Source organism: Arvicanthis niloticus, chromosome 20 (assembly GCF_011762505.2).
Source record: "Arvicanthis niloticus isolate mArvNil1 chromosome 20, mArvNil1.pat.X, whole genome shotgun sequence".
In the NCBI taxonomy this organism is placed as follows: domain Eukaryota; kingdom Metazoa; phylum Chordata; class Mammalia; order Rodentia; family Muridae; genus Arvicanthis; species Arvicanthis niloticus.
Window position 1 is genome coordinate 14,990,548 of NC_047677.1, and position 12,296 is coordinate 15,002,843.

A 12,296-nucleotide genomic window follows, 5' to 3' on the forward strand; every position below is an offset into this window, starting at 1 on the left:
GTTCTGCTAAAACCCGCGAGCCGGTTACCAGGGCTCCATGACCTCCACTTCTCTTTCTATAAAGTGAAATTGTCACGTTTTATCTCTAGGGTTCCCTCTGACTCTTAAATTGTATCATCTCTCGGAAATTATTTTCTCCTTATTCCAAGAATAATCTCAAGGGTTGTAAAGATGTTTATGAGTCTTGTGTTTTACCATTTCTCCTTTGCCAAGATTTCCCCTTCCTTGTTTCTCACAACCGCATTTATTGGCGGAGGGACTCCTTGGGGACATAGTGGAAGACAGCGGCTTAACTTGTTCATTGGACAAAATTGAACACTGACGACCAGCAAGACAGCTAATGTAGAGAAGAGAGTTAGACTGCCCAGACCAGAGCCCCCGGGGATGTCACAGTTTGTGGGGGGCGGAGGGGACTTCTAATTGGCTGCTTCTCAGGAATGCCTGACTCTTCAAGAGGCTGTGCTTCAGCTGAGGAGCCTGGTAGCAAACAACAGAACCCCCTCCCACAATAAGGATAAAGAGGTGGAGCCTCAAGTGTGTGGGCAATGTGGGGATGGCATCCCGGGGAATAGTTTGAAAGTTCGGTTTGGACCCCTGCCCCAGTCCACTATGCATGGGTGGTTTGTTGTCTGACCGTCTTGTGCTCTTGTGTTGTTTGAATGTGAAGATCTGTCTGTGGCTTGCCTTTGACAGGTAAGACGCACAGAGATGGAGTCAGCTATTTCTCCCAGCTTAGCTGCCTCCACAGGAACGTGTGTGTGTGTGTGTGTGTGTGTGTGTGTGTGTGTGTGTGTGTGTGTGTGCACGCGCGCGCTTGTGTTCATTCAGCCAGAATGGCTTTATTTATTAACAGTGAGTCTCTGAGATCTCAAACATCAGAGTTCTTATGTGAAGGGCAGCTATGGGGTCTGGAGATATGGACCTTGCTTGGCTTTGCAGTGACCCTGGTGACTCAAAAGACCTCCTCCTGGTTAATCATGTATTCATGTGGAGGCCATGTCGCTGCTTGCAAAGGATGCTGTGGTCGTTGGGTAGGGTGTGGCCCATCGTGATCATTCCGGTTTTCCAGAGAAGGCTGGAGCTACAGTTCCTCACACAAAGCTGGCAGGGCTGATCCCGAGCAGACTGAATGAAGCTCTCTGAAATCACGCTGCAGAGCCCACAGCTCTGGGACTCATCTTAGGGCGAGCTGGCACGGGAGCTGCAGCTCTCTCACTTCTGACGGGTTCTCTGCAGCTAGACAGAGTGGGAGGAGTTGGGCGGGTTGGGTAGAGATTTGGTCCCGCACATGCTCATGGATCCTTCTCGTCTTTTCCCAGGAACACTCGCTCCCAGGGTACATTGCATGGAGAGAGGGCCTGGAGCAAACCATGTCATGCCATCCAATGACACCAGCTGGTCAGCTCACCACCTCCCTCTGGCTAAAACTCAAGCAAATAACACAGCTTCCTGTCATTAAACATCTTGGAGGAAGCAGCCCTCTCTGGTGGCCTCAAGGCCAGAGAAGCCAGCAGGTCTTGGACCCATCAAGCCTGGACCCGGCATTCCTGCCCGCTTCATCGCGATTCTCCCCAGAAGAACTTAGGGATTTTGCTGGTTTAAAAACAACAACAAAAAGGCAAAACAATACACCAACCCGCCACAAGGACCAATGTAGGTATTCTTGCCCCATCTTCAAGGCTCTACGGATGAGGCCGGAGGATAACAGGGACTGGAAAATACGAACCTTTTATTAAAAAAAAAAAAAAAAATCTTTTAAAGAACTGCTGTGGTTTGCTGCTACGATAAGAATTGTGATTTGCTTTTATGGTTTAGGAGCAGAACTGTTCACGTTTTTGGTGGGGAGACAGACAGGGTGGTGCTGAAGTCCCCAGTGCTTCAAGCTCATCTCTGCCCAGCCCACGATGCACTTTTAAACGAAGAGGTAGAATATTTTATTGGCTAATATACTTTTCATGTTATTTTTTACAAAGGCCACCTTTATCCTTTTTGATGCCATATTTTCAGTGTTACACTTTTATGGCTTTTAATTTTCGATCCGCCAGATGTAGGAAGCAGCATGGGTAGTTTATACTGTGGTTTTACAGAGACCGAATGCCAAGAGAACTCGGTAAATGTTTATTCTTCTCAGCTTTCTCTTGAAATGCCCCTAAATAGCGCCCCATTTGGGAACAGAGCAAGAGTGTTGAACTGAAGACCAAAATGCCCTCAAGGTGTAATATAATCTGAGGGGGGAATATTTGCTGGGCGTCAGGAAAGACTCGGATGAAATTTCAACCCTGATGGTTTTCCGTGGTCCAGGAAGTCAGCGAGACAATCTCTCTCTGCGCAGAGTCCTTTCATGATAATTAGAATGGTATGGACGAGCCGATGCAAACAAGAGAGAAAGTGAGAAAGATCACCCGGGATTCTGTTTCACTGTTTGCTTTCTCCTGTCATGGTTAAGAGAAATGTGCAATTCGATCCTCAATCAGTGGGTGGAGGATAACAGGGTAGATTTACTTGTGTGCACTTGTACAGTTGTAGCTGCGAGTCCAGAAGTCCTCTAGAACATGTGTACTGGCACTGAGTCGCTAAGACAGTCGTGGAGTGCCCCAGTCTGATGAGTACGGAGAAAAGAAAAGAAAAGAAAAAAAAAATCCAAAAAAAGAAGAAAACGTAAAAAAAAAAAAAAAATTCAAGTCAAATCACCTTGTGATTCAGTGTATCTGTTTACTAACTCAAATAAAAGCAATTGTTCCCTCTGGAGGGGTCCAGGTGCCCCGCCCCTCCAGGCCACGGAACCTCAGCAGGAGGGTGACAGACGCGGCAGGAGGGCAGGAGGGGCTGGTGTGGCCAGCTTTTGCGGCTGTGCTGGGGGCCGCGGATGCGTGTACATACTGTATTTCTATATCCGCCTTTGTACAGTCGAGTCAAGCTACTGTTTTACAGGCGCTCCTTATTTATTAGAACCTTGAGAGCTTGGGGTGGGGGACACACCTGGCGAGCAAGCTCGCTTTTTAAACATAAAATTGGGGGACAGGGGGAAGGGAGGTGGGAGGGAGGGGGTGCCCATAAGCCCAGGGAGAGATTTATAAAAGGGACCGCAAAAACAAAAATAAACAAAAACAAAAAAACAAAAACAAACAAAAAAAAAACTTCCAACAACAAACTAAACCAGCCTACAGCCCACCACCAAACCACGCCCTGCAGGAAGCTGCCGGCCCCTCGGGGACTCCTTTTCCTGCCGTGTCAGAATCAGACAAATAAATCTCTGAGAAAGATCAACTGTGCACTGCCATGTGCTTCTTTGGCTTTTCTCATTCTTAAAGATGGTTGTTGTTATTTGCCTTGTTATAGAAAGCGCTTACTCCTGCCCCCTCAGTCCCCGGAGACACTTTTTAAGATGATGTAAGTTTTCAAAAGTGATGAGGTGGGGGGGGAAGGGGGGCACATGGCTCACACTGCCATTTCTGGGTCAGCCACCCCAACCAGAGACAAGTGTGCAAAAGGGAACTCTGGGGCCTGCAAACTCTGCTGGCCTAGTCAGCCCGGAGATTTTAGAGCTTGAGTCTTAGAGTCAAGTAGTCGCCATCTGACCTGACCATAGGTAAACCCTTGCCTTGGGTCCCACTCACTCCATCCACCATCTCTCCCCACTTGACCCCAGCTTGCCGCTCTTGCTCCAGGGCCCAATGCGGCTTTGGTTGCAGCTTTGCTCAGTGAGAAACGGGTTCATCTGAAAACACCAGAAGACTCCTAAGGTAAAACGTGCATCAATTAAGTCCAATCCTCAGGTTTTCTGCGTGAAAACAAAACAAAGCAGAACCTCAAACTCGGCAAAGCAAACAGGGGTGTCCATGATCCTGCGACTAGCTGATTTAGCTTGTCAAAAAAAAAAAAAAAAAAAAAAAAAAAAACACTCATTAAAATATTAGACACTGTGAACTGATCCTCCAAGCTGCGGGTTTGTGGAGTCCAGAAACCTGGTTTCTTTCTCTTCTGAGCATGAAAAACTCTTGCGGGCCTCCAGGTGAAGATTACATTTATGGAAGTGACTCCATGTAACGTTCCTAGTGACAGACCTAGCGAGGCCATAGACATGCCAGACCCAGGGCACCTTCTATGGTTGTCGGGGTCAAAGTCCTCGCTAGTGCTATTCATCTAGACTTGGCCATAGAGACAGGCATCCAGGATATTGATCTTGCTTTTGTCTGTCATCCAAGATTGTCGAGCAAACATTTTGACCCTCCTGGAAACAAAAGGTACCTTTGTGTCCACAGAAAAAGAGTTAGTTTGTAGCCTCTCATTAGCCACCTTCTCTTTCTCCTCCCTCCCTCCTGATCCTGATGCTCTCTGAATGTATCCCTCTCTTGAACTGTCAAGACCATATACAAAGAGAAACAGAACAGTTATGGAGGCAAGGGGCAGCCTGGATTAAACCCACAGCCAGCAGCCTGGCTCCCTCTTCACAGCAAGCACGTGAGGAAAAGCCCCTTTCCCCTTTAGCATGGAAGAAGCAGCTCTGTGGGTTTAGTTATCATCCAAGTCACACAACTGGTAAATCACCAGCCTTGATAGACCCGTGTCTGGACTGGGAGAGGTGGCTCACACCCTCAGAGGGCTCACTTTGACTCCTTTTAAATTGGCAACAGTGAGCTAGCTATCATGGAACATGTCTTTAATCCCAGCAGAGGGTTCAAGAGACCAGCCTGGTCTACACACTGAGTTCCAGGACAGTCAGGGCAGTGTACAGAGACGCTGTCATTTCAAACAAGCACCACAGCAGTGATCCAGTTGTCATGGCCTTTGGTTTAGACAGGCGGTTCTCAACCTGTGGGTCACGACTTGCAGATAGAACAACCCTTTCACGGGAACATTTAAGACCATCGGAAATATCAGATATCACATTACAATTCGTAACAGTTGCAAATTACAGTTATGAAGTAGCAACAAAAATAATTATATGGTTGGGGGGGGGGTCACCACAACCTGAGGAACTGTATTAAAAGGTTGCAGCATTAGGAAGGTTGAGAACCACTCTTTTAGAGACCATGGGGTGAGTGTTGGAAGGTATTGTCTGTGGCTTCTTTCTTGGGGGGTCCTGGGGTCAGCACTGAGGACATTCTATTCTGAAAGTGTACCAGGTCATATTTTTCTTATAAGTTGTGGAGCTCACCACACCTACCTGCTGTCCGGGGCAGACTAGATTAAAAGGAAGCTCACAGGCTCTGCCCTGGTGGCTCCTTACAGGAGGACAGGGCTGTGAACAGAACCAACCACTTCTTGGTCTCACTGAGACTCTGCCTGGATGTTTTCTTGGGCTTAAATCATTAGACTTCTGGACACTGGAGTGACAGATTTGAAAGCCACCTTCCCTTACAGCTGTGCCACTGTTATAGAAGCCCAGGAACTGCAAGTAGGCCCTAGACGCCAGAGCCACAGGCCCAGCTGAGGTGGTCTCCCAGCCCCACCAACTCCCTCACCGTGGCCAGCTTTACCCACAGCCTGTGTCTGAACTGGAGCCCTGCTCTCTCCCCATGTCCTGTGCCTCTCCCTAGTGGCTTTCCTAATTCCCACAGCCTCTGCTCTGAGCAGCTGTTCTTCTTCCCAGCACAGCGACCTTCACCCCCTGCAGTCACACTGCCTAGTGAGCCACACACCTCTCCGTGTCCTTTCTAATATGCAGTCTTTGTGACTGGGGTTCATGTCTTGTTGGTCTCGTTTGCTGTCTCAGTACAGAGGAGATCATCATTATTATAAATTTTTATAATCCACTGCTTTTAAGCCTCACTTCCCAAGCCAGCCCCACATCCCTACCCAAGGGCAAGCCTGATTCCCTGAGGCACAGTAGGCTCTCCTCCAGGATCCTGTACCTCAGACTTAGATGGACTGTGGTCAGTTCTGGTGACCTGTGCCGAGCAGTCTTCCATGTCCTCTCCATTCTTCAGAGGCAGGCTCCGTGGCCCACCTCGCTCTGTTTCAGACCCTTGGAACTGAAAGTGCTGGATAAGTTGAAGCGCTTTGGTCCTCCAGCCTATTGGTGGAGGAGGACAGAGGGTAGAAGCCTGCAGGCAGAGGCACGTGCAGTGAGCGCTGGAGGAAACGGTGTGTTTTATCCTCTGGTACCAGTGTAGACGAGGCCGTGGTTGCTGCCTGCATTCCTGTGCTGAACGATTGGGTCCAGACGGATCATGTTTCATCCAGAAGAGCATCAGTGATAAAATCAGACCTGGATCCTTGCACATATCCATAGATGGCAAGTTAAACTACAAACCCAGAGAGGGGCTCTTATTTTGTTTCCCAACAAGCAGTTGCTACCATGTGATGCTCTCATAGTGACGGAAGAACCTTGCTGAGAAATAGCTCATCCATTAGGGGCTTACCCACAGAGAATGTGCTGAGGGCTTCACTCACACTTACTTTACCTCTCACCACCACCATCATTATCACCACCACCACCACCACCACCATCATCATCATCACTACATCATCATCACCACCATCATCACCACAACCACCATCACCACCACCATCATCACCACCATCCATCATCACCACCACCATCATCATCATCGCTACCATCATCACCACAACCACCATCACCACCACCATCATCACCACCATCCATCATCACCACCACAACCACCATCACCACCACCATCATCACCACCACCATCATCACCACCACCATCATCACCACCATCCATCATCACCACCACCACCATCATCACCACCACCACCATCACCACAACCACCATCATCATCACCACCACCATCATCACCACCACCATCACCACCACCACCATCATCACTACCACCACCATCCTCACCACTACCATCCTCACCACCATCCATCATCACCACCACAACCACCATCACCACCACCATCATCACCACCATCCATCATCACCACCACCATCATCACCACCACCACCATCACCACAACCACCATCATCATCACCACCACCATCATCACCACCACCATCACCACCACCACCATCATCACTACCACCACCATCCTCACCACTACCATCCTCACCACCACCATCATCATCACCACCACCATCATCACCATCATCACCATCACCACCATCACTACAACCATCACCACCACCATCACCACCACCATCATCACCACCACCACCATCACCACCACCACCATCCTTACCACCATCCATCATCACCACCACCATCATCCTCACCACCACCATCCTCATCATCACTACCATCATCACCACCACCACCATCATCATGGCCACCAGCATCACCACCACCACCATTCTCATCACCATCCCCACTCCATGCTAAAGAAGCAGGCATGTAGATGAAGGGATTTTCTGACCAAGACACAACTCAGCAGGGGCTCCAGAGCTAAGCAGGCTTTAGTCAGCCTGAGGCACTTGGTGATTATAATCAAAGAGTTCAGACCACCTCCATGCCTACACAGTGAGCATGAGACAGAAAGACATCAAAGGGCCTTACACTGTGTTTGAGGAGAGGGGAAAAAAAAAACCATTACAGGTCCTTTTCCTGACACCTGGCTCAACAAGACCACCTACGTGGCTGTCCCAGGTACTGTCTGGGGGATTGAGATGCAAGCAATAAGGCTCTACCAGCAAGTTATTAAACGAGTGAGAAGTGACAGGGACTTTGTTATCCATGTTACATTTCCTGGGACAGGAAGAGTGGCTTACCCAGAACAGACTCTTCTGTCTATTTTCTTCAGACTAGGGTTTCTTCCACGGCACGTCATGACTGGGTGAAGGCCAACAGCCAGTAGGGCAGGATCACACCGGGCCTATGTCAACCCGGCAACCAAGAAACTGGACAGATGGACAGATGGTAAGACCTCTGTGTGCCAGACGCTACCACAGTCACTGGAACCAGCTCGGTCAGTTTTCTGGGTGAGCCTCGTTTCTGGGTGAGAAAACCACAGCCTGGACAGGGTAGGAGACAGCCCAGGTCTGAGCCCTGTGCCCCAAGTGCAGTGCCCTGTTGATGGCCGCAACTCAGCTCATCACTCAGTTCATTCAAAACCAGCCAATGGCATCTGTATCTGGTGATTAAATGCCAGCCTGCAGCCAGTCTTATGACACTGGATGAGCCTCTCCTCACTAGCAGGCAATGAAGTCTCCAAGAATCAGGGGCCACTACTCTCAGTTTTAGTGAACGCACATCCAAAGCTTGCTAATTTGCCTGAGCACTGTTAGACCCGAGGTAGGTACCCTCGGCCTCATTTCCTAGGCTGAGCACACAGAGAGACTTGGTGCAGAACCTAGAACCACATTCAGGCAGGAGAACACCTGAGCGTTTCCAGCGTGCTCACACGGGCCCATTCTTCTCGGGAAGGGAGAGTCCGCACACGTGAGCACTCGTGTGACCAAGCCTTTCACAACACTTTCACGGACACCACCTCATTTTCCAGAATGACTGGAGTGCCAACCCTGGGAGCCGACACAGAGGATGCAAAAGTAATCCCTTATCCTGAGTGATAGGATAAGGGAGATACCTCACCTCCGTCGTCTTTTTATCAGTGGCACCTATAGCAAATTCTTTTCTCGAATGAGGAGGAATCTGCTTTGCAGACATTACCAGTTTCCTAAGCCAATACATCGGAACGATCGGGGAGACGCCCCCAGAGCTCTGCTGTGTGACTCCTGCTCACTGCTTGCCTGCTAGCCTTGGAGTGTGAAGCAAGTGTCTGATGCGTGTGGACTGGCTTGCTCAGGAGGCGGCTTCCTGGCCCCTCTGCCAGTCACCACCCAGAGTCGGAGCCACGGACTGGCCTCTGCAGACCCTCTTCTCCTCTCCAATACCCCTGATCTCAGCTTCCTTCTGACTTCTTGACAGTGGGGCTGTTGAGAAGTGCAGGTGTTTTGAGTGGGAGGGTTGGGGGCTGGAGCGGCAGGCGGTGTGTGGGGAGTGCTGGTTTCCAGCCCCAAAGCCAGCTCACAGAGGACGCAGGAACAGCATGTGTGAGTTTCTGAGGCCAGAAGGCACTGGATTTTGAGGATAAAAGGGGGGAAAAAAACCAACAAAAACAAACAAACAATTTAAACTATCTCCTGTGTCTCAAGTAAACATACACACTTCCTGTGAATGCTCCATATGACGTCATTCTCCCTTATACTGTTGCAAATGCTTGAGGAAAATGCTTTTTAGGAAAGGGCAGGTCTTGGGTAAGCGAGCTCTGGAAGCAGGCCTCTGGCTGTCCTAAGGCAAGGGGCAAAGTAGACGATGGGCAGAGCAGGCCAACCTTGATGGCTTCGGGTTCTTTTCTAGGCTTAAACAAAAGGGATGGATTGTTACAAAGTAGACGCACTGAAACAGATACAGTGGGGGAAAGAGTTTTAGGAAATGACAGGGCCCAATGGAAGCCCTTTTATCAACCCGCTCCCAAGCACCCCAGAACCAGGCCCTCAACCTTCCCTGTTTATACCCCGCATAACTTTCACAGGCTGAGCTCAGGTCCAAAGGCCAGAAACACAGTAAGATACTTTTATACATATTGATCTTTTTTAAAAGTTTGTTTTCCTGAAACTTTAATTCACCCCACCCCCTCCATTTTTAGCTTTTTAACCTAACTACTGCACATTTTTAGCTCTGTTCTTTGTGAAATGCTAATCCAGCCCAGGGTTTTCGTTTTCCGGGTGTCACTTTTCAGAAATTGTATATCTGCATAGCAACCCCGAGAGGGCTGCCTCTGTCACGGTATCACATGTCAGAAAGATGAAAAGGGCTCCAAATCCAAGCTCCCCACAAACTTGGCCCTCCAATGGGCAGGCAGAGCGCCTTGGCCTTCACATAAATGGCAGCAGAGACGTTGCAGGGCCAGAGAGGTGCAAACTTTTATCTTGTTGATGACAGCAAACGACACATGACCTCAGCTCACTCGGTGGGGACGATCAAACCAGAAACAAAGGCAGTATTTTTCTCTACTCTCGTCCCTGCTGTCAGCTTCCAAGTGCAACCTGAGCCTGGATTCCGAACCCAGTGTCCAGATTAGAGATTGTTGACTCAGATTTAGTGGTGAAACGTGAGCCCGGCTCTGCTGATGGCAGGCCTTGAAGGCGCAAGTTTACTTAAGCCAAGAGAGAGATTGTATGTCAGACTAGAGCCTGGCTTTTCTTTATCACAAACTTCCTGGTCTGCCTCTGTTTTAATAGTTTCCACCAAGAGAGAGAGAGAGAGAGAGAGAGAGAGAGAGAGAGCCCTTCTTCCATCTCTTCAATGTCATAAATCAGGATATTAACAAGTGCCACAGTCAAAGACACTCAGCTTTCTGTACTTCTGGTAGGCAATACATAATAACCAATGCAGAATCCGTTCAGAAAGGATGAAAAATGGGTTTGACCTGGCCATTTAGAGGCTGTTTCCCGGTACCCGAGCTCCAATGCCGGTTACAAACTCGCCTTTGGAGCGGAGGACGAGTCATTAAGTGAAGTCATTACACCACCTCCCCATCGCCTTCTTCCCCCCCCACCCCGCCCCCTTTTTTACTCTGGCATCCTTCTGGCTTTTCCTTGGCTTCTGATTTCAACCCTCGTTTAGATTCTCTGCGCCTTCGGTAATTTATGTGGAAGATATTTTTCCCAACCTCCAAATGTTTTTCCATTTGGCAAAGTGTGTCCTGCAGCCTCCACACAATGTAACTGTAGAGTTCATTTATGCTAGAAAACATAAGCCCAGTTGATGGAAAGGCCTGTGCAGCCAGCAGCAGTGACCCTGTGGCCCGGGCTGTCACAGACTGATCCTCCAGGCCACCCCTGGGGTTGCGAGGGGGAGGGTACTAAGAGGAGTGTCTTTTCCAGGTTGCCACAGATGCTTGCCTTCCACCTTCCTTGTCTCCAAAGAGGGAAGCGTTCCTTCCAAGTGCCTTTCTCTATAGCTTTTGGAAGCTTCAGGGTGCCATATGGAGAATCGTTTCCTCAGTCTCCTGATGGCTTTTACATGAGCAGCTATAATTTGGATGGTTTCCTTCAGGTCTGAGGTCCCTGCGGTATCTGTTATGGGGTGCGGGGAACAGTGACTGCAGTCAGCCCCCGTGCCGTGCAAAACTCCACGCCCCTCTTGGCAGGGAGGTGGAAACCTGGTAAGGGGCGCGGCAGAAGTCCACACATCACTGGACTGATTTCCGTTAATGACTTCTCAGCCCCAAGTCACAGATTTAGGACCAAGGCCCAAACCAAGACAGGCAGTGCTTTCCCTGAGGCAGTACCTGGCCCTTTCCCTGGGGTCCGCCTTACCCCCATCCCCCATTCCTACCAAGCGTGGGCAGTCCAGGCCCCTCTGTGTCACATTTGAAGAGGTTAAGGAGCCAGTTTCTGTCCAGTCACTCAGAAGCCATAACTAGACAACATTTGGCTTCTGAAATGCGAGCTATCATTCAGTAGCGGGCACTTTTTCTTCCTAAACCATTACAATAGAACAAATTCTCCCTGTATTCCCATTTTTCTGAGGGGGCACGAGCTGTGTTCTCTCAACTCTTGACCCAGTAATTTGTTGATTAAATAAGCAAATCAAAGATGGAGAGTCATTCTAATAAGAAGGAGGCTGGACAAGGAGGTGTTTTGCATAGCTGGCATGGCCTAACCTTCCAGGAGTCCTTTGGCTCTTACCAAGGGCTAGATGGATAGACTGGATCACTGGACTGAACGGGCTGAGAGAGGAGTGGGAGCTTGTTGTTTCTGATCATCCATAATAAGGATGCCCCAAATCGGAGTGTTGGAGATGGGTTGGCTCCAGCAACTCACTCAGCTGTATTTTTAGGCTTTTGTTTAATCTTTCTTGATTGATAAAGTAATTATCAAAACGCGTTACAAAATAATAGCCAACTGGTGAGAAAAAGAACAGTTGGGAGACAGCTGAGCATGGCAGGCAGGTTCCAGTGTAACGCCATGCAAATTCCTCTTCTCTCTTCCTCTGCCTGGGAACCGGGTGACAGGGGTTGAGCTACCCAGGACCCTGGCTCCACTAAGACTCCCCCACCCCTCGGTGTCTAATTAACTCTCCTGCCTTTTCTGCCTCTCCTAACCTCTTCTCCATCCCTCTCGGCTCTGAAGCCTTCTGCAGGCCAACCAGAACCCCAGCAGATGTTTGTGTTTTGTAAGCCAAATGGAAGTCTGAGTATCAACTGAATACCAACCCCACTGAGAGGAGGAATTGGGCCATTTGACACCAGAACACAGAATGCAGCCTGTCCAGCAAGGCTGGGCCTTCCAGAGAGCAGAAGGAGGCCCAGATAATGAGTTGGCACAGCCCACATGCTGGCCCATTGCTCTGTCCTTCTGAAGAGCATGCAGAGGCCTCTAACG

At 49.4% G+C, this 12,296-nt stretch overlaps 1 protein-coding gene across 2 annotated transcripts in view; it reads left to right on the forward strand.

The window, feature by feature from the left end:
* Sobp (sine oculis binding protein homolog) overlaps positions 1 to 1,452 on the forward strand; it is a 171,466-nt gene extending 170,014 nt beyond the window's left edge. For both annotated transcript variants that reach the window (XM_034524867.2, XM_034524866.2), the window contains one exon: positions 1,320 to 1,452. The gene's annotated coding sequence lies outside the window, so the exon portion shown is untranslated. The remainder of the gene's footprint in view (positions 1 to 1,319) is intronic.
* Positions 1,453 to 12,296: the final 10,844 nt, after the last annotated feature.